Raw genomic sequence first — 22,610 nt, forward strand, 5'->3', positions numbered from 1 at the left:
CTTGGTTCCCCTGTCTTGACCTTGGCTCTTTGTAAAGTGATGGCTCAGACTCAGTTTTTGACCATTTTGGCTCTGGTTCCCATCAATCATCCAAGTCATCAGCACATCTAAAGGTTTTGTTTCTATCTCTTGCAAAAAAAAAAAAGCAGATAGTAATTTTGCTATCAAATAAGTGGGCTTTTAAAAATAGGTGTCAACATGTTAAAACCTATTAAAAATAGCTAAAGTTTGATGATACAAGGAAACCAAAAAAAATTCACTTTATCATACATTAGAAATGTTTCTAGTTTGATATCCTATAATTTTTACAAGTGTTAAAAGTGAATCTTGAATTTAGGTTAGTTAATGGTTTTACCTATCATTTATATTACACTTTAAAAAGAGGAAGGTGCAATGTTTTATTAAAAAGCTATGAACTGTGTCCAAACAAATAAAAAAAAATGTTGAAACAGGTTCCATGTAGAATAGTGTACGACTTTTATTATCCGAACAGAAACTTCAATAAATTAAAGTGCTCAATATTGTACCAGCCAGGTGTCAGAAATGAATAGTGAACCTGCCAGCAGAAATGTTTTCAATTTCTTAACCACCATCCTGGTCCCTGACAGAACTGACTGCCTTTTTGACACAAAGTTGTCATGGCAGGGATTAAAAAAAAGAATAAAATTCCTCTTTAACAAACTACTCAAGTGATGAATTATAGCCAAATGTAATTCAATACACCAAACATTCTATTTTAGGGTGAAGCTAAAATAAATGCCAGCACTATTATATATTGGCATTCAAAATGATAATAACACTGCAGTGAATTTCCAAGAGAAAAATACATTTAAAAGTTAATGAAATGTTTGGTTTTTTTTTTAATTTTAAAAAAATTATTATTTTTTTTTTTACTTTATTTTACTTTACTATATTGTATTAGTTTTGCCATACATTGACATGAATCCACCAAGGGTGTACATGCGTTCCCAAACATGAACCCCCCTCCCACCTCCCTCCCCTTAACATCTCTCTGGGTCATCCCCATGCACCAGCCCCAAGCATGCTGTGTCCTGCATCGGACATAGACTGGCGATTCGATTCTTACATGATAGTATACATGTTTCAATGCCATTCTCCCAAATCATCCCACCCTCTCCCTCTCCCTGAGTCCAAAAGTCCGCTATACACATCTGTGTCTTTTTTGCTGTCTTGCATACAGGGTCATCATTGCCATCTTTCTAAATTCCATATATATGTGTTAGTATACTGTATTGGTGTTTTTCTTCTGGCTTACTTCACTCTGTATAATCGGCTCCAGTTTCATCCATCTCATCAGAACTGATTCAAATGTATTCTTTTTAATGGCTGAGTAATACTCCATTGTGTATATGTACCACAGCTTTCTTATCCATTCATCTGCTGATGGACATCTAGGTTGTCTCCATGTCCTAGCTATTATAAACACTGCTACGATGAACATTGGGTACGTGTGTCTCTTTCAATTCTGGTTTCCTCGGTGTGTATGCCCGGCTGTGGGATTGCTGGGTCATAAGGCAGAAACTATAAAACTCCTAGAGGAGAACATAGGCAAAACACTCTCAGACATAAATCACAGCAGGATCCTCTATGATCCACCCCCAAGAATTCCTGAAATAAAAGCAAAAATAAACAAATGGGATCTAATTAAAATTAAAAGCTTCTGCACAACAAAGGAAAATATAAGCAAGGTGAAAAGACAGCCTTCTGAATGGGAGAAAATAATAGCAAATGAAGCAACTGACAAACAACTAATCTCAAAAATATACAAGCAACTTCTGCAGCTCAATTCCAGAAAAATAAACGACCCTATCAAAAAATGGGCCAAAGAACTAAATAGACATTTCTCCAAAGAAGACATACGGATGGCTAACAAACACATGAAAAGATGCTCAACATCACTCATTATTAGAGAAATGCAAATCAAAACCACAATGAGGTACCACTTCACACCAATCAGAATGTCTGAGATCCAAAAATCTGCAAGCAATAAATGCTGGAGAGGGTGTGGAGAAAAGGGAACCCTCCTAAACTGTTGGTGGGAATGCAAATTAGTACAGCCACTATGGAGAACAGTGTGGAGATTCCTTAAAAAATTGCAAATAGAACTGGTTTTCTTTTTAAAATGAAAAGTTTTTCTCCTGGATTTGCAATAAAATTCAGTAAATATTTTATACCTAGTCTATTTCAAAAAAAATTTTTAAATAAACAAATGCAAGTTAACTACAGAGACCTGTGAAATACAAAGAACTCAAGATAAATATTAAAATACATATTTTAAATGGTATTAAATACAAATACAGTTGTGTATTTATTATCCATGCTTTATATAATTTGCCTGTAATGCAAAGTTCCAGAAAGCACTAGAAAAGTAATTCTGTGTACATGGATCAGTTCAGTTCAGTTGCTCAGTCGTGTCCAACTCTTTGCGACCCCATGAATTGCAGAACGTCAGGCCTCCCTGTCCATCACCATCTCCCAGAGATCACTCAGACTCACGTCCATCGAGTCCGTGATGCCATCCAGCCATCTCGTCCTCGGTCGTCCCCTTCTCCTCCTGCCCCCAATCCCTCCCTGCATCAGAGTCTTTTCCAGTGAGCCAACTCTTCACATGAGGTGGCCAAAGGACTGGAGCTTCAGTTTTAGTATCATTCCTTCCAAAGAAATCCCAGGGCTGATCTCCTTCAGAATGGACTGGTTGGATCTCCTTGCAGTCCAAGGGACTCTCAAGAGTCTTCTCCAACACCACAGTTCAAAACCATCAATTCTTCGGTGCTCAGCCTTCTTCACAGTCCAACTCTCACATCCATACATGACCACAGGAAAAACCATAGCCTTGACTAGACAGACCTTAGTCGGCAAAGTAATGTCCCTGCTTTTGAATATACTATCTAGGTTGGTCAAAACTTTTCTTCCAAGGAATAAGCATCTTTTAATTTCATGGCTGCAGTCACCATCTGCAGTGATTTTGGAGCCCAAAAAAGTTAAGTCTGACACTGTTTCCACTGTTTCCCATCTATTTCCCATGAAGTGATGGGACTGGATGCCATGATCTTCATTTTCTGAATGTTGAGCTTTAAGCCAACTTTTTCACTCTCCTCTTTCACTTTCATCAAGAGGCTTTTTAGTTCCTCTTCACTTTCTGCCATAAGGGTGGTGTCATCTCCATATCAGAGGTTATTGATATTTCTCCCGGCAATCTTGATTCCAGCTTGTGTTTCTTCCAGTCCAGCGTTTCTCATGATGTACTCTGCACATAAGTTAAATAAGCAGGGTGACAATATACAGCCTTGACGTATTCCTTTTCCTATTTGGAACCAGTCTGTTGTTCCATGTCCAGTTCTAACTGTTGCTTCCTGACCTGCATACAGATTTCTCAAGAGGCAGGTTAGGTGGTCTGGTATTCCCATCTCTTAAAGAATTTTCCACAGTTTATTGTGATCCACAGAGTCAAAGGCTTTGGCATAGTCAAGAAAGCAGAAATAGATGTTTTTCTGGAACTCTCTTGCTTTTTCCATGATCCAGGGGATGTTGGCAATTTGATCTCTGGTTCATCTGCCTTTTCTAAAATCAGCTTGAACGTCTGAAAGTTCATGGTTCACGTATTGCTGAAGCCTGGCTTGGAGAATTTTGAGCATTACTTTACTAGCATGTGAGATGAGTGCAATTGTACAGTAGTTTAAGCATTCTTTGGCATTGCCTTTCTTGGGAATTGGAATGAAAACTGACCTTTTCCAGTCCTGTGGCCACTGCTGAGTTTTCCAAATTTGCTGGCATATTGAGTGCAGCACTTTCACAGCATCATCTTTCAGGATTTGAAACAGCTCAACTGGAATTCCATCACCTCCACTAGCTTTGTTCATAGTGATGCTTTCTAAGGTCCACTTGACTTCACATTCCAGGATGTCTGGCTCTAGATGAGTGATCACATCATCATGATTATCTGGGTCATGAAGACTTTTTTGTACAGTTCTTCTGTGTATTCTTGCTACCTCTTCTTAATATCTTCTGCTTCTGTTAGGTCCAGACCATTTCTGTCCTTTATTGAGCCCATCTTTGTATGAAATGTTCCCTTGGTATCTCTAATTTTCTTGAAGAGATCTCTAGTCTTTCCCATTCTGTTGTTTGCCTCTATTTCTTTGCATTGATTGCTGAAGAAGGCTTTCTTATCTCTTCTTGCTATTCTTTGGAACTCTGCATTCAGATGCTTATATCTTTCCTTTTCTCCTTTGCTTTTCGCCTCTCTTCTTTTCACAGCTATTTGTAAGGCCTCCCCAGACAGCCATTTTGCTTTTTTGCATTTCTTTTCTATGGGGATGATCTTGATCCCTGTCTCCTGTACAATGTCACAAACCTCATTCCATAGTTCATCAGGCACTCTATCTATCAGATCTAGGCCCTTAAATCTATTTCTCACTTCCACTGTACAATCATAAGGGATTTGATTTAGGTCATACCTGAATGGTCTAGTGGTTTTCCCTTCTTTCTTCAATTTGAGTCTGAATTTGCCAAAAAGGAGTTCATTATCTGAGCCACAGTCAGCTCCTGGTCTTGTTTTTGTTGACTGTATAGAGCTTCTCCATCTTTGGTTGCAAAGAATATAATCAATCTGACTTCGGTGTTGACCATCTGGTGATGTCCATGTGTAGAGTCTTCTCGTGTTGTTGGAAGAGGATGTTGCTATGACCAGTGCATTTTCTTGGCAAAACTCTATTAGTATGTTTATGGTCACGCATCCGGGTATATATGCACACAACTTAAACTTGGGAAATTCTCTGCAATTGTCATGTCAAGGTTAATGGTGTATCTATTTTCTGTTTAGTATTTTCATGATTTTATTACTTAAATTATGAATCCATTTGAGAATTTGAGAGCATTATCAGTGTACTGAAATGCCACCCTAATGATGCTTGACTCATACAAGTTATTGTTTGGAAACTAAAAAAAATGTTGATGTCATTATATATGTGACTATGTAAATTTTATTAAAATTAACCTTTAGCAATTACCTTAGAGCCAAGGTTTATACAAATCTATTAGAGAAGTCTGAAGTTCTAGGGTATATTAAACACAGTATTTTTAGATTACCAAAAATTTCACTTTATAAAAGGATTCATACGTTGCTTTCCTTAAATGCAAGACTCCCAACAGTATGTAGCATTTGTTTATACAGCACTATCTACTTAGTGTTGCAGACACAGAAATGTACCATTAGAATGACAGAAGCAAGAGATGCAGTTTAGTACAATTATATTATCACAGTATCTACCATGGAAAGTAGGACACCTTATAGTACAGTTTTACGACAACAATGCGTGTGTGCTTAGCCACTCAGTCGTGCCCAACTCTTTGTGACCCCATGATAGGCTCCTCTGTCCATGGGGATTCTCCAGGCAAGAATACTGCAGTGACAACAGTACTTATTAACAAAAAAACCCCAAATGCATCACTCTAGTCTGCACACCCCTCCAACTTTCATTCTCCAAATTTTGGCCAAGGACACACGTGTGTGTTGAGGGTCTATTTCACTTTCATTAGTTAATATAGTCTGTATGAAAGAAAAGCAGCAACAGGTACAGAAATACATGCACAAAAATCCCCCTTTCAAATGCCACCGTTTATAATGTATCATAAATGAAGTATCAACCTTACCACCAAAAGGACAGCAATTTCTGTAGTGAGCAGGGGAGAGGAGTTGGGGGAGTAACTCTCTTGTTGGAGGAGATTTAACCAAGTTTGGTCTTCACACTCCATCAGCTATGCTTAGTTTCCCTGGAAAACTTGGTATACTCAGCTACTGTAAATAAAACTAGGTCACACTTGGCAACTCTGCACTACATGAATCATTCTTAGTACTAATCATTCTTAGACCTCTTTTTTCATTTTGAAAACAAAAACGTTTTCCTACCCTTATCACCCCAGCTGCGTGTTTCAGTCTATTTACCATGAATTCGCCTTTACAAAGAAAAGGAAAGCTACGAATGTTCATCTTTCTAGATCTTAGTACATCAAAAATGTACAGGGATTTCAGTACAATGTTCAAACTAACTGCACACAGTTTAAGCTTTGTGGTTAAGAAAAATCATTTGTTCTAAAAAACACAATAAAAAACTCAAAGAAAATATATTCTGAATTTCAAAAATATTAAAACCAAGGACAGAAACTAATTTTAATAGAAATTTTTCATGAAGGACAAACTACTGCTAGGCTAATACTGAACAACAAAACCAAAAGTGTTATAATGACACCCTGTTTAGACATCATTGACTGCATGAAAGCAAGACTGATAATTCTATGAATACTCTATTTATTGACCGGGTAAAGTTGTTAAATATAATACACAGGTACATATTTGCAATCAAATTCAACTTTAAAGGTTAGGATTACCCAAGATGTCCCATGAGAGCACTGAGTCCACTCAGCCCTCACTCACTTCCTCACCGGTGTAATGCAATTTTAATCAATTAGGTTTCCACTTTTAGACTAACTGTAATTTGCAAATTACTTCTAGGTCTCTAAGCCTTTAAAAGTCCTTGAGATAGTTACCTAGAAGGTTAAACAAGAAGTGCATTATCATTCTGAGACATATGCTGGAAAGAGAGGGGTGAAAAAATACGTGTTTATTAGTCAATCTCCATGTAACAAATTCACCTAGTTTCCCATCCTATTTTATTTAAAGCCTACTATGAACGAAACTTTTGTTAGGCCACTACTGATGGATTTTGCAAGACTTTAGGGAAGAGATAAGACTTGGGGTTAGCCATTGAAGATAAGGGAAATTAAAATATATTTTAAAAGAGGAGCAGAAGGTATTGAATGACTAAAAGCATGGTGATAGTCTAGACTCCATATGGCATGTTTCAGCAAACCAATTTTGGGGGAATCAGTGATCGATGTAGTGATATTTTGAGAGATAAAGACGGAAAAGTACATTAGACTGGGCAAGTAGGTAGTAAATGTGGTACAGGCAATGTAAGACAATTGAAGGATGGTGGAGCAGGGAATAACTTGCATGGAATACTGTCATGGACTGAAGCATAAAGTCCTGTCAATGGGCTCTTAATAAACTGTGAATGAGGCTGTAATGATCTTAGACCAAGCAGGGGCAAAGGAGAAAGAAAAGGACAGACACAAAAGATTTAACAAAGGAAGAAACAACCATACTTGTGATGTACTACTATAAGAGGGAAGAAAATAAGAAAAGTTGGCAATAACTTTAAGAGGCTTTGGCTGTTTCAGAGAGAGGATGGCACTATGGCATGGTATAAGTCAGGAAATATATATATACACACACACACAATTGAGAGCTATGATACAACTTGGCAGCTTGGGAAGGGTACTGTTGCAGAACGTGCCTATCAGACAAAGGAGCTGACATACCATAGGTGGTAGAAGACTTCCCACAACTTACAGCATCCTCAGATGGTGTATCAAAATGGTACTGTCTTTCCAAAGGAAGAAAAAAACTAAAACCTGTATTAGCATCCACGTATCATGTTTTATGAATTGAATTAGCTCTGTAAGATTTCATTATTGTCACTGATGAAGTTATATCCTTTATTATCACAATAAATAAAAGGAGGCTTGAAATTTCATCCTTCAGTACTGCAACACTGAATTCCTTCCCCAAACTTCTAGGAGGTATCAGATAACCAAAAAACACAGCACTTATTAGGCAGGTATTAGGTATTCCAAGTGACTCAGGTGGCTACAGTAAAAACACAAGCAATTGAAAAGTCATACGTCTCCTATACTGATATATTTCAATGAGGTTTTAGAGTTTAATAATGATTTTTATGTTATTAATTATTTATCTGATGTATTCAGATTTTGCAATGATACAAGGTATAGCAATAAAAAGTAAATCCTTCATGAAACTCTTATTTGCAGTTAGCTGCATTCCATACATACATTGATTGGATAAGATGCTCTAAGGCCTTGAATAATATCCTACCTAGCAACCTTTGAGCAGTGCTTATATAAAAACTGCTGAACATCACAGAACAGGGGCATTTGTCTACCTAAAAAATTATCACTGGAAAAAAATAACAGGTTCAACTTCAAACACAATCTTTGAGAGAGCTGTGAAGCAGCAAGTCACAGGTCACCTAAACTTGCAGAACAGCTTGAGTTTTAGTGAACGCTACTGAACAAACTGTTGACTCTTCCAATAGTCGACAGTAATCCTGGCCAATAGCCTTGCACCTAAAACACATCACCTCAAGACTTCAAGTCATAGGTTCAAATTAAAATTCTAGGAAATAACTGTTTCCAAGTCATTTCATATGCAACCAGTTTTCATCCCCCAATTGAGAGAGGAAATAAAGGAGGAGCTGCTTTTACTTTAATACCATTGAGTGAAACCCTGGCCTCAAAAAGAAACCCTTTTATTGAACTAGCTCAATCAAGATAGATAAACTGATAGATAGATAAACCTGGCATACTTACAATATGGAGATCAGTCTCTGTCATTTTGCTTTCTCATCCTTAATTTCTCCCCACAGGGCTTCTTTTTTCAATCTCCATTATAAATAAACCCTTGGCATGCCAAATCCCACTGGGTATACTAGTTATGATATTATGCCTCATTATCAGAATATTATAATTATTCTTATTATCCTAACATTCACTCTCCCAGAAGAAGAGACACGCCTGCTCAACAGCAAATTCTCCTCTTGAGACTGTTGGGTAATCCATCGTTTTTCTTTTGAAACCTCTAAGCCAGGTTATTAAACGTGACTCCTGATGTTTGTTATGCAATTAGTTCTTCCTCTTCTTGCAGTTTCTGCAGTTCCTGAACTATCTTTATACTCCCAATCTATTCACATAGACAAACTCTATAGACCAACTCTATGCCAAACAGAGAGCAAGCAACTCATCTCTCTCTTCATAAATCAATGGTGTAGAGAAGCAACTAGCAATGGGCTGTTAAAATAATTCACAAAGAGCCTTCTCATTGGGAGATTCTGTCACTTCCGCCTGCTGCTGCTGCTAAGTCACTTCAGTCGTGTCTGACTCTGTGCGACCCCATAGATGGCAGCCCACCACGCTCTGCCATCCCTGGGATTCTCCAGGCAAGAACACTGAAGAGGGTTGCCATTTCCTTCTCCAATGCATGAAAGTGAAAAGTGAAAGTGAAGTCGCTCAGTCGTGTCCGACTCTTAGCGACCCCATGGACTGCAGCCTACCAGGCTCCTCCATCCATGGGATTTTCCAGGCAAGAGTACTGGAGTGGGGTGCCATTGCCTTCTCCACACTTACCCTTAGTCATAGCTATTATTCACAACATCAACTTTCAGTATCTTGAAGTAAAAATCAAATAAAGCAGTGATTGTGTGGTTTTGTACCCATGCTACTCAACACAGACAATGTTTTTAAGCAACTGAGGGAGGTATGAAAAGGAAGAAGGCAAAGTGGGTCATTTCATATTCCTCAAACTTTTCAGTCTGCTTGACCTTCATCTTGTTTTCTTTTACTTATATGTCACTCATTACACAGGCAAAATTCAGAAACACAAAACTATTCCTGAACACTAAACAAACCTCGTATCTCACCGTTCCTCCACACATATCCTTTGTTTTAGCAAACCAAACCTCTTGTCACAAAGCCAAGTTTGCTTTTGGAAGCAAAACGGCCATTTCTCTCTCATGTCATCAGTAGGAATTAATGCACAACTACAAAGACTGGTTTTTATCACCATGAGATAGGTTTTATTTTTGCCTGAGAAAAGAATCACTTGAATATCTACTTTATCTGCAACAATACAGAGAAGTTGTAGCACAGACTGTACAAAAACACCTCCAGAATGACGAGAAATAAAATGCTGTAGTTTCACAGAGTGGTCAGGTTGTGCCCCAGGACAGAATATAACAAGTGCAGCCAGCGTTGAAAGGCAGGGAAGTGCCATCTGGGGAAGAGACAAATGTACGAGGTCTCAGAGGCAAACAGCAGCACACCAGGCCTCAGTAGGTCAGTGTATATTTGCAGAAAGAGAGAGGACACACAATATTTGGCCTCTAGCAACGCACTGGTCCTCCAAGGGCACCACCATAGTGTAGCAGAGTGTGGCCAGTGAAGCTTCCTGAGCCTTGCTTCCTGCCCCAGGGAAAGAACTCCAACCTCGACCCTTTGGGGCCTGAAAAACAGAAAGCTGGAGGTGTGACCAACGGCCACTGCTTAGCTAAACAATTCCAAGAAAAGTTCGCCTGTGCTGGACACAGATGGACCAAGAAAGTATACACAGGGTGAGTTCTGAGCTTTCTGCCTGAAATGCAATTTGTGAGCTTGACAGCATGTCACTTATTACGTACAAGATTTATAGAACTGGAGGAACACAGAAGACATGTTCAGTTGCACTGGGACCCTTCCTACACTGATATAAAGCTTTCTTTCGAAACACTGAAAATGTGAATTATAATCAATGATGCTATTTATACACACAAGCAACGCAAGATTTTACAAATTCCATTGCTTATATAATCATGGTTGATCTTCTCAACCTACAGAGTAGGCAGGCTGTGTGCTATTGTCCTCATTTTCAAATGAAAAAAGAAAAAAAATGAACAACTAACAACCAAAGAGATATAGGACTCTACCAAAAAGTCCACTCTAACAATGAGTGGTGGAATCACTTGAAGCTTTGGTTCTGGTCAGTTTACCTGCATTTAAAAATCTTTTTTCAATTACCACATTTTCCTTAAGGTTTAAAAGACTGGAAACAATAATGCTTTGCTATCTCTGTGAAAATGCTGAGTAGTCATTATTGGCAATTACAAATGTGAAGTTGTAAGTTTAAGGTTTAACTTAAAGTTCTTTACATTGATATCAGATCTTCTATTTAAAAAACTTTTAAAAATGGAGTTCTATTTTTGTATTCCATATATGAAATTCATTGATTAAAGTTATAGCTTAATTGCAAACTTTAAGTTCTTCAATATTATTTGTACAGGAAGTGAAGTGAATGAACCTACAGACTGTTATACAGAGTGAAGTAAGTCAAAAAGAGAAAAATATCATTTATTAACACACATATGGGCTTCCCTGGTAGCTTGGCTGGTAAAGAATCCACCTGCAATGCAGGAGATCCCAGTTGGATTCCTGGCTCGGGAAGATCCCCTGGAGGAGGAGCACGGCAACCCACTCCAGTATTCTTGCCTGGAAAATTCCATGGATAGAGGGGGCTGGCAGGCTAAAGGCCATAGGATTGCAAAGAGTCGGACATGACTGAACTGATGAAGCACAGCAACACATATATATGGAATCTAGAAAAATGGTACTGATGAACCTACTTCAGGGCAGGAGTAGAGACGTAGACACAGAGAACAGACTTTTGGACACAGTGGGGGAAGGAGAGGGTGGGATGAAACATATATATATATAAAACATACATGTTATATAACATATATATACCATACATGTTATATAACATATATATATACCATATGTAAAACAGATAGCTAGTAGGAAGTTGCTGTAAAACACCGGGAGCTCAATTTGGTACTTTGTGACAACTTAGAAGGGAGGGATGGCGTGGGGGGTGGGAAGGGGTTCAAGAGAGAGGGGGCATATGTACACTTATGGCTGATTCACATTTTTGTATGGAAAAAACTAACACAACATTGTAAAGCCATTATCCTCCAATTAAAAATAAATTTTAAAAAACTTTAACAGATGTAATTACTGCTCCATTAAAAATGCACACAAGAAGTTATAGTCTATGTCTTTGAGGAATACTAGACCCTGATACCATGAAAGACTGACAGCAATAGAAGGGGGTGGCAGAGGACGGGGTAGTTACACAGCATGACCGACTCAAAGGACATTAATTTGAGCAAATTTCAGGGAACAGTGGCGGAGAAGGCAATGGCACCCCACTCCAGTACTCTTGCCTGGAGAATCCCATGGATGGGGGAGCCTGGTAGCCTGCAGTCCATGGGGTTGCTGAGAGTCAGACACGACTGAGCAACTTCCCTTTCACTTTTCACTTTCATGCACTGGAGAAGGAAATGGCAACCCACTCCAGTGTTCTTGCCTGAAGAATCCCAGGGACGGAGGAGCCTGGTGGGCTGCCGTCTATGGGATCACACAGAATCGGACACGACTGAAGCGACTTAGCAGCAGCAGCAGGGAATAGTGGAGGACAGAGGAGCCTGACATGCTCCAGTCCGTAGTGTCACTAAGAGTCAGACACAACTTAGTTACTGAACAACAAGTATAAATAATTATCTCTCTCATCACTTAACAATTAGTACTACATCTCAATACCTATATCCTGACCTGAAAAAATTGAATTATGACCAGTTCAGCAAATACGTATGGTTGGCTTACTAGGTATAAAATCTCTGCTCACTACTGCAGGGACACAAAGATTAATTGAGCACAGATAGTACTTTCATGAGACTTTTAAAATAACAGGAAAGATAAGATATAGGGAATATGATTATATTATAATGCAGAAAGATAGATAATATAAAACCTCTATAGAAAATAATAATAGGGGTTAGAGAAACTGCACATACTTTTAGTAAGTGAATCTGGGAAGTGTTTCTGGAATAGAAAGACTTTGATAGAAGTCTTTTAGAACAAATGGAATGAGAACATATTGAGTTTGGTGGAAAGGCTTTCCATTTTGAGTGAATAAAAAATCATTTATAATTCCAGAAAGTGAAATTCAGTGTATGTAATAAGAAGTGGATTAGTAGAAGGTAGGTTTGAAGATGAAGGGACCAGTTTATAGCAGGCTTCAAATGACTAACCAAGAATTTTGGATTTAGGTCATTTTATGTGATTAAGCATAACAAGTTCTATCAATTTCCTCAATTCTCTGGCAGATCTTAAGCCCTAAAGACCTTCATCAAATAAAATTTGCTTTCTTGAGGTCTATTCATGAAGATATTCTATGGAATTAAAGGTAGCAGTGTCTATCAGGAAGAGAAAGAGATGAATTTATCTCCAAAACACTGCAGTCTCATGTTTCATACAACACAGAATACTTTTAAATTTATTAAAAAGGCATCAGGAAAAAAAATGGTTATCCTTATGAACGCATGCCAATATGACTTAAAACTTTCATTAAATTTACTGAAATTTTTGCCTTAAATATCTATCACTGTTTCTAATAATGAGTCAACCTTTTCTAAATATATATTACATGCCAGTTGCTATGTAAAATTTAGATTTCACACACTATCTTGGATCATCACACCAGTTTTGTAATTTGGGGATTACTAATACTATGGTTTTTCCAGCGGTCATGTATGAATGTGAGAGTTGGACTGTGAAGAAAGCTGAGCGCCGAAGAATTGATGCTTTTGAACTGCGGTGTTGGGGAAGACTGAGAGTCCCTTGGACTGCAAGGAGATCCAACCAGTCTATTCTAAAGGAGATCAGCCCTGAGTGTTCTTTGGAATGAATGATGTTAAAGCTGAAACTCCAGTACTCTGGCCACCTCATGAGAAGAGCTGACTCACTGGAAAAGACTCTGATGCTGGGAGGGATTGGGGGCAGGAGGAGAAGGGGACGACAGAGGATGAGATGGCTGGATGGCATCACGGACTCGATGGATGTGAGTCTGAGTGAACTCCGGGAGTTGGTGATGGACAGGGAGGCCTGGCGTGCTGAGATTCACGGGGTCGCAAAGAGTCGGACATGACTGAGCGACTGAACTGAACTGAACTGAATACTATTTTATAGAAGATAAAATTAAGGTTCAGAAATGCCCAAGACCACACAGTAAAATAAGTTTTGGAGACGGGATGATGACCCAGGTCAGCCAAGCCTCAAAACTAGTGTCACTTCTTTCTGCTATCTGAAACACCAACCAATATCCCTAAAGGTAAACCTGATCTCTGAAGATATTAATACATGTGGTTTTTCCATATACTAATACAACTTTTCCAGGATAAAAGAATGATTTTATATTTTCTTCTTTTACCTGGTCACAGGAAAAAGAAAAGTTATCTTAAAAAAAAAAAAAAAAAAAAAAACCAGCAAATCCATGGATTCTAAAGCAAAGACAAGACAGGATTATAGATTCTGTAAGAAACCATTCTATCCACACTTTTTTATATAAACTCCACTGGCACTGATACTGATGTTAAAAAATGTCAAGCCAGTTTCCAGTATAATCAGTTCTTGTGAATCTCAACTCACAAGGAGCTTGAACAGTGCTACGGTACACATAAATTAAATTTTCCTATATTAAAAAAAAAACAAAAAACCTGCTGATGCAGAACTTCAATTCCTCAGACCCAGTTGGGAAGATGATCTGATAATCAGAGAGAGAACACTGGTGAGAAGGCCCCCATGGCAAAGGACATTTCTTGCAGATCTTAATTTGTTTCAGGGATTCCTAATGGTCATTGGAAAAGTCCTGATGCTGGGAAAGATTGAGGGCAGAAGGGGAAGAGGGCATCCGAGGATGAGATGGCTGGACAGCATCACCGATGTAATGAACATGAATTTGGGAAAACTCCAGGAGATGATGACGGACAGGGCGGCCTGGAGGGCTGCAGTCCATGGTCACAAAGAGTCGGACACGCCTGGGTGACTGAACAGCAGTAGTCATTAGGTAAGAGAGGTTTTAAGTCATTTTACCCAATCAGACTCACGCTCTTCATCTCTAAGCTCCTAATCTCTTAGTGACGGTATTTGGAAGCTTTTGGAAGCTACTTACGAGGGTGGACCCCTCATGAAAGGATTAGCGCTCTTACAAGAAGAGAGCCCACTCATCCTCTAACCTCATGAGGACACAGCAACAGTCCGGCTGTCTAGGAACCAGGAAATAGGCTCTCATCAGACACTGAATCTGTCAGCTCCTTGATTTTGGACCTCTCAGCTTCCAGAACTGTAAGAAATACACTTCTATTGAACTTAAGCCACTCAGTCCATGGAATTTAGGTTTATAGCAGCCCAAATGAACTAAGACCTAAGACAAATCACCGTCAGGGTGGCCACATTATTTAAATGACCACTGGAGGGTCTCAAAGGACTCTGAGTTAACAACTTACTCCTGGCTGGTGTTTAAATATGAAGACATCACCCAACTAGCATTTTTACTGCAAAAAAAATGCATAATTAATGATACTTGTGTCTACAATGTATTTTTTTTACAATAGAAGAAAGTGACTTAGAATTTTATTTTAGATAATTTAGAAGGTTCATTTTAAATCGTCTCAGTGTTTCAGCAAAGGTCTTTTGCTTAAATCCTAAAATATGATGGGAATTTGTTTCTTTATGTTGTTTCACTCCTTTCTTATAAAAATTGACAAATATCTTACTAGTTAAATTGATGTCGATATTTCACTGAAGTTAAGCTTCAGATTATAGCTTAATCTTTTGAAGATCTTCCAAGTAAAACACTGAGGTTTTCATTCTTTTTCCACTTACATTTATCACATAATTTTCTAAAGAATTCTGTAAAGTTCTTTAACAAATCTTTATCATGTGTTCTTTATAATCAATTTTTATACAATATTTCTATGTCCTCTACTGAAGTTTCACTATGAAGATTATAGTTAATCCAGCTCAAAAGGAAATAATAACTCTGCCTAATGCAGTTGAAGAGTCAAGCATTTAACGTGACCCAAAAATCTTCGTTTAGCTAATACTGGGGTCTATTTCTTTTTACATTTGGTATAGTATCCAAAAGGATCAAAATATTTCTTTTTTCTGTTTAGCTCATTGCTCTGCACCAAGATAGATTACTATCCCTAAGGAGAGCCTGTCAATTGTTATTCATCTACCCAAAGCCCCAAGTTTATTTCAGAGTGCTTGATTAGTATGAGGAGAGTGAAAAAAGATGCTGATTATAAGCACACGAGGAAAATTAAATATCAGCACAAGAAGATGTCAAATGGATTTAAATAATACAAAATATTTCTCAGTTATGCTGCTTTTCTTGTCTGTTCTCTTCACTTTTGGAAACAAGGTGAGTTTGTTTTGGGACTGAGTGGACTAAGTTCTTTTTTCCAGCTTTACTCAGAAATAATTGACACCTAACTCTATGTAAGTCTAAGGTATACAACATGCTGATTTGATACTGTAGAATGATTACCAGACAAGGTTCTTTTTGATGATACAAGAGTAAATTGTGACTCAATAGCTCATCTTATTTTTCCATCTTTTTAAATTTATTTTTACATTCTTGCTTTATTACAATTACATTCACAGATCACATCCTCTGTCATATTGTTATTTATTCATATTCATTACAATTTTTATGTATAATGCTTGCAATGAAGAAAGAGATGGAAATATACTGTAAACTGACCACCCCAAAGCCATCCAATACTTTCTTCTCCCTCATGTTTTTTTTACTACAGAGGCAGGATTTAGAAATGTGTTCCAGTTTTGGCTAATTTTACCCAGTAGGAATCTGGGGTATATGAGAAGACTTGGAGAAGCACTTTTGAAAGCATATCCTATTTTATCCTCTGCTTTTTAGCTTCTTCCATCCCTCTCCCCTTTTAATACAGTCTAAAATAGAACTGAAACCTGAAAACAGAGAAGTCATCTTGCAATCATTCTGAGAAGGCCAGAAGGTGGACCACATACTCATAATCCATGCCTCCTTTTCTCCATCTTTCATTACTAATAAAGTGCATTGAATGGAAACTTGGGGTTCTCGGTAGACGACTAGAGTGTTAATTGACAAATTTCCTTTCGTGTGATACCATACAGTAAGTCGGCTTTCCCTCCTTCTTCCAAAGAAAATACTGATTATTCTTTTTCACTCAACCTGCTCCACACCTAGAGTGTTATGATTCAAACACTATCAGAGAAAAGATGAAACAAAAATATGAAGCTACTTCTTATCACTATGAAAGTGAAAGTGAAGTCACTCAGCCGTGTCCAACTCTTTGCGACCCCGTGGACTGTAGCCCACCAGGCTCCTCCGTCCATGGGATTCTCCAGACAAGAGTACTGGAGTGGGGTGCCATTTCCTTCTCCAGAGGATCTTCCTAACCCAGGGATTGAACCTAGGTCTCCCGAATTGCAAGCAGACGCTTTAACCTCTGAGCCACCAGGGAAGCCTAGAATCTTCCAGTTTATAATATTCACAGACACTTAACCCAGTGAGGAGGATAAGGAATTTCTTTCAAGAAGGAAAAATGAATAAATTCTAAATGCCCCTTTGAGGTGACAGGTATGTGGACCACCTTAGGAGCTCATTTTGCTGTAGTTATTCTTTCTCCTTTGAGCAAATTCTTAGGAGCCCAGAAGCATAATTAAAGATAATTTCAAGATAATGAAAAAGAAAGCAATGAAAACATGTGTCAAACACTGTAACAACAGCCACCAAAAATGGCGTCACCATGACCAGTCAAACCCTTTATGTTCAGTACACATATCAGGCTATGTACTAGAACTGGAACTGTAGTTAAAAGAGCAGGAAACTCAAAAAAGGGGAGGAAAAAATATTTTCTAAGTACTAAATAGCCAGAGAAGCAATATAGACTCATTTCCAGTATTTTACAATTTTTTTTCAAATTGAAAAACTCCATCTCTATTAAGAAATATCAATCCCAAGGCCTTTTGACTTTTCTTAGACATTTTCAAAATGTCTCTTTTTAATTGTTAATATTTATTTCATGTTACATGTTTTATTTCTCCTTGGAGACATATCTAAAGCCTTACAATTCTCTATTGCTTACAGCAATATCTTTCAGATATTTTCAATGATTTTCTGACTTTGATTATTTTAGTTATTTCTGCTAAGACTCAATATAATTTTTATGCAGCTTGACTATATATCACTGAGTTCAAGAAAAACTGGACTAAGAGGTGATGATCTAACTAGGCAAGTGGTATTCATCAATTTAGTAAAAAAACAAAAAAACACACAAAAAAACCTCCAAATACTAGAAATTTAGTAAGGTAAGGAAAATTCTAACAATTCACAACTCCTCTCTGAAAGAATATTTCATGTGATTAGAAAGAATATTTTGATAAGCTCCTTGGATAGGTGGGGATATTGTAAAGGTCACATTCAAATAACAACAGGGTTTACTGACAACCTTCTAAAAATATTGAGTTTGATGAAGGACATTTACAGGGTTGAGTGAAGAACACATATTCAGAACCAGAGCTCAACTGTTCACTACAAGAGAGAAAGGGGTGAGCAGTGATCCTCTTGTTTGCCTTTTCTTGAATATCAGCCTCTCTTCTAAATAAATGGTAAACAAACACTTGAAGTGAACCAGACTTTAAATCATAACTCTGATCAGAACTTCCTCACATCTCAGTGAAGCATTCAACCAAAACCCCAAAACTAAAACCCAAAACAAGCAAACAAAAACTACAGCCAAAAATAAAAAATAAACACTATTCCTTTGCCTTGGTTAAGTTGTTTGGGGGGTCTTTTATTTGTCTCTATGTTTCAGAATTGTTTCTGTTTATCCCTTTTATCTCTTTTATTCAGCTTCAGTTCAGTTCAGTTGCTCAGTCGTGTCTGACTCTGCGACCCCATGAATCGCAGCATGCCAGGCCTCCCTGTCCATCACCAACTCCCGGAGTTCACTCAGACTCACGTCCATTGAGTCTGTGATGCCATCCAGCCATCTCATCCTCTGTCATCCCCTTCTCCTCCTGCTCCCAATCCCTCCCAGCATCAGAGTCGTTTTTAATGAGTCAACTCTTCGCATGAGGTGGCCAAAGTACTGGAGTTTCAGCTTTAGCGTCATTCCTTCCAAAGAAATCCCAGGATTGATCTCCTTCAGAATGGGCTGGTTGGATCTCCTTGCAGTCCAAGGGACTCTCAAGGGTCTTCTCCAACACCACAGTTCAAAAGCATTAATTCCCCGGCACTCAGCTTTCTTCACAGTCCAACTCTCACATCCATACATGACTACTGGAAAAACCATAGCCTTGACTAGATGGACCTTAGTCGGCAAAGTAATGTCTCTGCTTTTGAATATGCTATCTAGGTTGGTCATAACTCTTCTTCCAAGGAGTAAGCGTCTTTTAATTTCATGGCTGCAGTCACCATTTGCAGTGATTTTGGAGCCCCCCAAAATAAAGTCTGACACTGTTTCCCATCTATTTCCCATGAAGTGATGGGACTGGATGCCATGATCTTCGTTTATTCAGCTTGGACATCTTCTAATGTTCTGTCTTTAGTTCTGTGATCCTGTCTTCTGTTGCTGCTGCTGCTGCTGCTGCTAAGTCGCTTCAGTCATGTCCGACTCTGTGCGACCCCAGAGACGGCAGCCCACCAGGCTCCCCTGTCCCTGGGATTCTCCAGGCAAGAACAATGGAGTGGGTTGCCATTTCCTTCTCCAATGCATGAAAGTGAAAAGTGAAAGGGAAGTTGCTCAGTCGTGTCCGACTCTTCGCAACCCCATGGACTGTAGCCCACCAGGCTCCTCCGTCCATGGGATTTTCCAGGCAAGAGTACTGGAGTGGGGTGCCATTGTTGTTAAATACATCAGTTCTTAATGTCAGTTTTCAACTGCTGAGTTTCTGTTTGATTTTACTGAGAGATTCCTGTTTTGCTATAGTTCTCCATATTTTTCTTATTTTCCTCTACTATCATAACATATTAAACATAGCTATTTTCAGCTGAATACCTGCCAACACAAGTAATTGACTTGTTATTGTGTTTCTTTTCATGATCAGTTTCACAGTTCTATCTTTTCTTTCCAAGCCCACAGTAATTTTTGTTTGAATACAAGATACTGCACATTTTCAAGAAAACAGTAGAGGGTCCAGATGATGATATCTTCAATTAGAGAAGATTTATTCTTTCTTCTGCTAGTCAGATACAGTGGGGTAGGGTAGAGTGATGCTATTAACCTTAAACACAGTCATGCAGGGGAGGGTGGCTACTTTGCTAAGACTCAGGCTCCACTTTGGTTTCTTTTCTTCTTACAAGAGGGCCCTTCATGATTCTCCTTGGAATTTCTTATGAATGTTTGTCTCCTCAGCACTAAAAGATAGCAAAAAATTCACCTTTTTGAAAAAAAAAAAGATCTTTTATGATCTAGTTTTTTGGCTCCTGCCCGTGCAGCTTCATATTTTGACAAATGTCCTGAGGCAGAGACTGCATGATGATGTTTTCTATGCTACTTTAAGTCACTTAAAGTGTCTGACTCTTTGCAACCCTACGGACTATAGCCCGCCAAACTCCTCAGTCCATGTGATTCTTCAGGCAATGCTGTTGTGGACTGACATTCCCTTCTCCAGGGGATCTTCCCGACCCTGGGATTGAATCCACGTCTCTCATGTCTTCTGAATTGGCAGGCAGGTTATCACTAGAACTACCTGGGAATCCCCTTGATGTTTTGAGACCTCTTAAGTCCTTGATTTTGTAACATCAGCCCTGCTCCACTGTCACTACTTATGTTTGCTTTCTGTCCCACTTAAGTGGTTCTCCCTTTAGGGTAAAACCTAGATTATTATGAACCTCTATGCAGGGTTTTTAAAAGACTCTGGGCATTATGTGGTTGAAGAGATCATCAAAGTCCATCTGGCACTCCTTCAAGTCCTTCCAGCTTTCACCTGTTGTTCTCATAAACCTCTCCTTGCCTCCACCTACAGCAAGTCTTTATTTTCCAAACATGGATGCAAGAACTCAGGTTGCTTTTATCAAAGTTCTGGTCAAATCTTATGCAGCTTTAGAACTCACTAAATGTCACAGTTGGAAACTGCATGTGTTTGAGATGCTTCATGATCCATTTCTGTTACTCTAGCCCAATGAGGATGTAAAAAGTTCTGCTAGATTCTTTGCTTCTAGCAGAGATCTTCTGTTTGGGTCTAGCTGACATCTACGATTTATAGCCAGTGTGAAGGTTTAGTAACTGTCTCCAGGGGACTATCGCAGATCCTCAGCTCACTTCTGAAGGGTTCTCCATCTGTAATTTTACTTTTAAATTCTCACTGCTTTCATTGATCCCTAATGCCTTTACATAGATCATGTTGTAATTCACTGGCTTGCTTGTTTATTTTTAGTGAGAAGCTTGGCCCACTGTGAACCATCTCATTCTTTTTGGAAATGGAAGGCTCCCATTGTTTTGAATTTCCATTCTTCAACTGAAAACTTCATTTACTTGTAAAGTATTTTAAGACTAGCAAAAGGCATATAGAGAATAATGTATATCAAACACCAGTGTATCCTCTACTCAGCTTAAGAAGTAAATATTTGCAAATCAGCCCACTTTCCAACATCATAAACCACAGCAAGTACAATAGAAAAGCCCTATAAAATTCCCTCCCAAAAATTATCTTGAATTTAAACTTTATGATTCTGATACACATCTTCGTGCCCTTTATTTACACCCATTCATCACTATCCACACATTTTCAACCCTCTACACACATGCATTCAAATTCATAACATACTTAGTAGTTTTTATATATTTCTAAACTTTGTATTAAAAGTATCATGCATTCTATTTCCTCATGCAACTTGCTTTTAAACATTCAACTTACTTTTAAATTTGTGTTAATACTTGCAGTTCTTGTTATATACTCTCACTGAGCATTTCAATTTTTTCTTTCTCTCGCCATTGCAATCAATACCACTATGACTATCCTTAAACAGTTTCTCCCTTCACAGGTATGAGAATTTCTATAGAATATATACCTAGAAGGAGAGTTGCTGGGTCATAGGTTATGCACATCTTTAAAGTGAGCAAATTGCTCGCCAATGAGACAATACTGATTTAAATGTATCCACATTTTATGGGAGTTTCTGCTCCTCTACATTCTCACTAGTACTTAGTTAGCCTTTATAATTTTGACAATCTGATGGTACGAATTGGTATCTCCTTTTGTTATTTTTTTTGAGTTATGTTTTATCTACTGAAGGAATTTTCATATATGCTAAATATTAACGTTTATTATACATTTTGCAAAACTTTTTCTTAGTCTGTGGTTTTTCTTTTTCACTATGGTTTTTGGATATTTTAATGTACAGGCATTTAAAACTGCAAACTATCCATTTATAACACTTCTCTTTTTGTTCTTTTTTTCCATTTCTTAAAGTTTATTTTTATTTTAATTTGTTGATTCTTTAATTAAAGGATAATTGCTTTACAGAATTTTGTTGTTTTCTGTCAAACCTCAACATGAATCAGCTATAGGTATACATATATCCCCCCCTTTTGAACCTCCCTCCCATCTCCTCCCCATCCCATCCCTCTAGAGGCTAATACAGAGCCCCTGTTTGGCTTTCCTGAGACATACAGGAAATTCCCATTGGCTATCTATTTTACATGTGGTAATGTGAGTTTCCATGTTACTCTCTCCATACACCTCACCCTCTCCTCCCCTCTACCCATGTCCATAAGTGTATTCTCTATGTCTGTTTCTCCATTGCTACCTATAACACTTCTTTTTTCATTTTAGTGTATATATTTTTTCTTTCTTGACTAAGAAATTCTTTCTCTAAACTTTCTTCTGAGTGTCTTAAATTCTTACTGTACACACTTTAGTTTTAAATCCATCTAAAATTAATATCTGATTAAGGTATGAGGTATCATTTTTTTTTTCATGTATGTAGCCAATGGACTCAGCATTCCTTCAGTGATGTGCAATGCTACCTATATTATCTACTAAGGTTCAGGTATGCTTGTGTTGCTTTTTGAATCACT

The 22,610-nt window shown here is 38.1% G+C and overlaps 1 protein-coding gene across 2 annotated transcripts in view; it reads right to left on the minus strand.

The window, feature by feature from the left end:
• B3GALT1 (beta-1,3-galactosyltransferase 1) overlaps positions 1-22,610 on the minus strand; it is a 621,523-nt gene that overhangs the window by 532,461 nt on the left and 66,452 nt on the right. For both annotated transcript variants that reach the window (XM_042243778.2, XM_060409812.1), the window contains exon 1: positions 1-22,610. This exon is cut by the window's right edge and continues 66,452 nt beyond it. The gene's annotated coding sequence lies outside the window, so the exon portion shown is untranslated.

Source organism: Ovis aries, chromosome 2 (genome assembly GCF_016772045.2).
Source record: "Ovis aries strain OAR_USU_Benz2616 breed Rambouillet chromosome 2, ARS-UI_Ramb_v3.0, whole genome shotgun sequence".
NCBI lineage: Eukaryota > Metazoa > Chordata > Mammalia > Artiodactyla > Bovidae > Ovis > Ovis aries.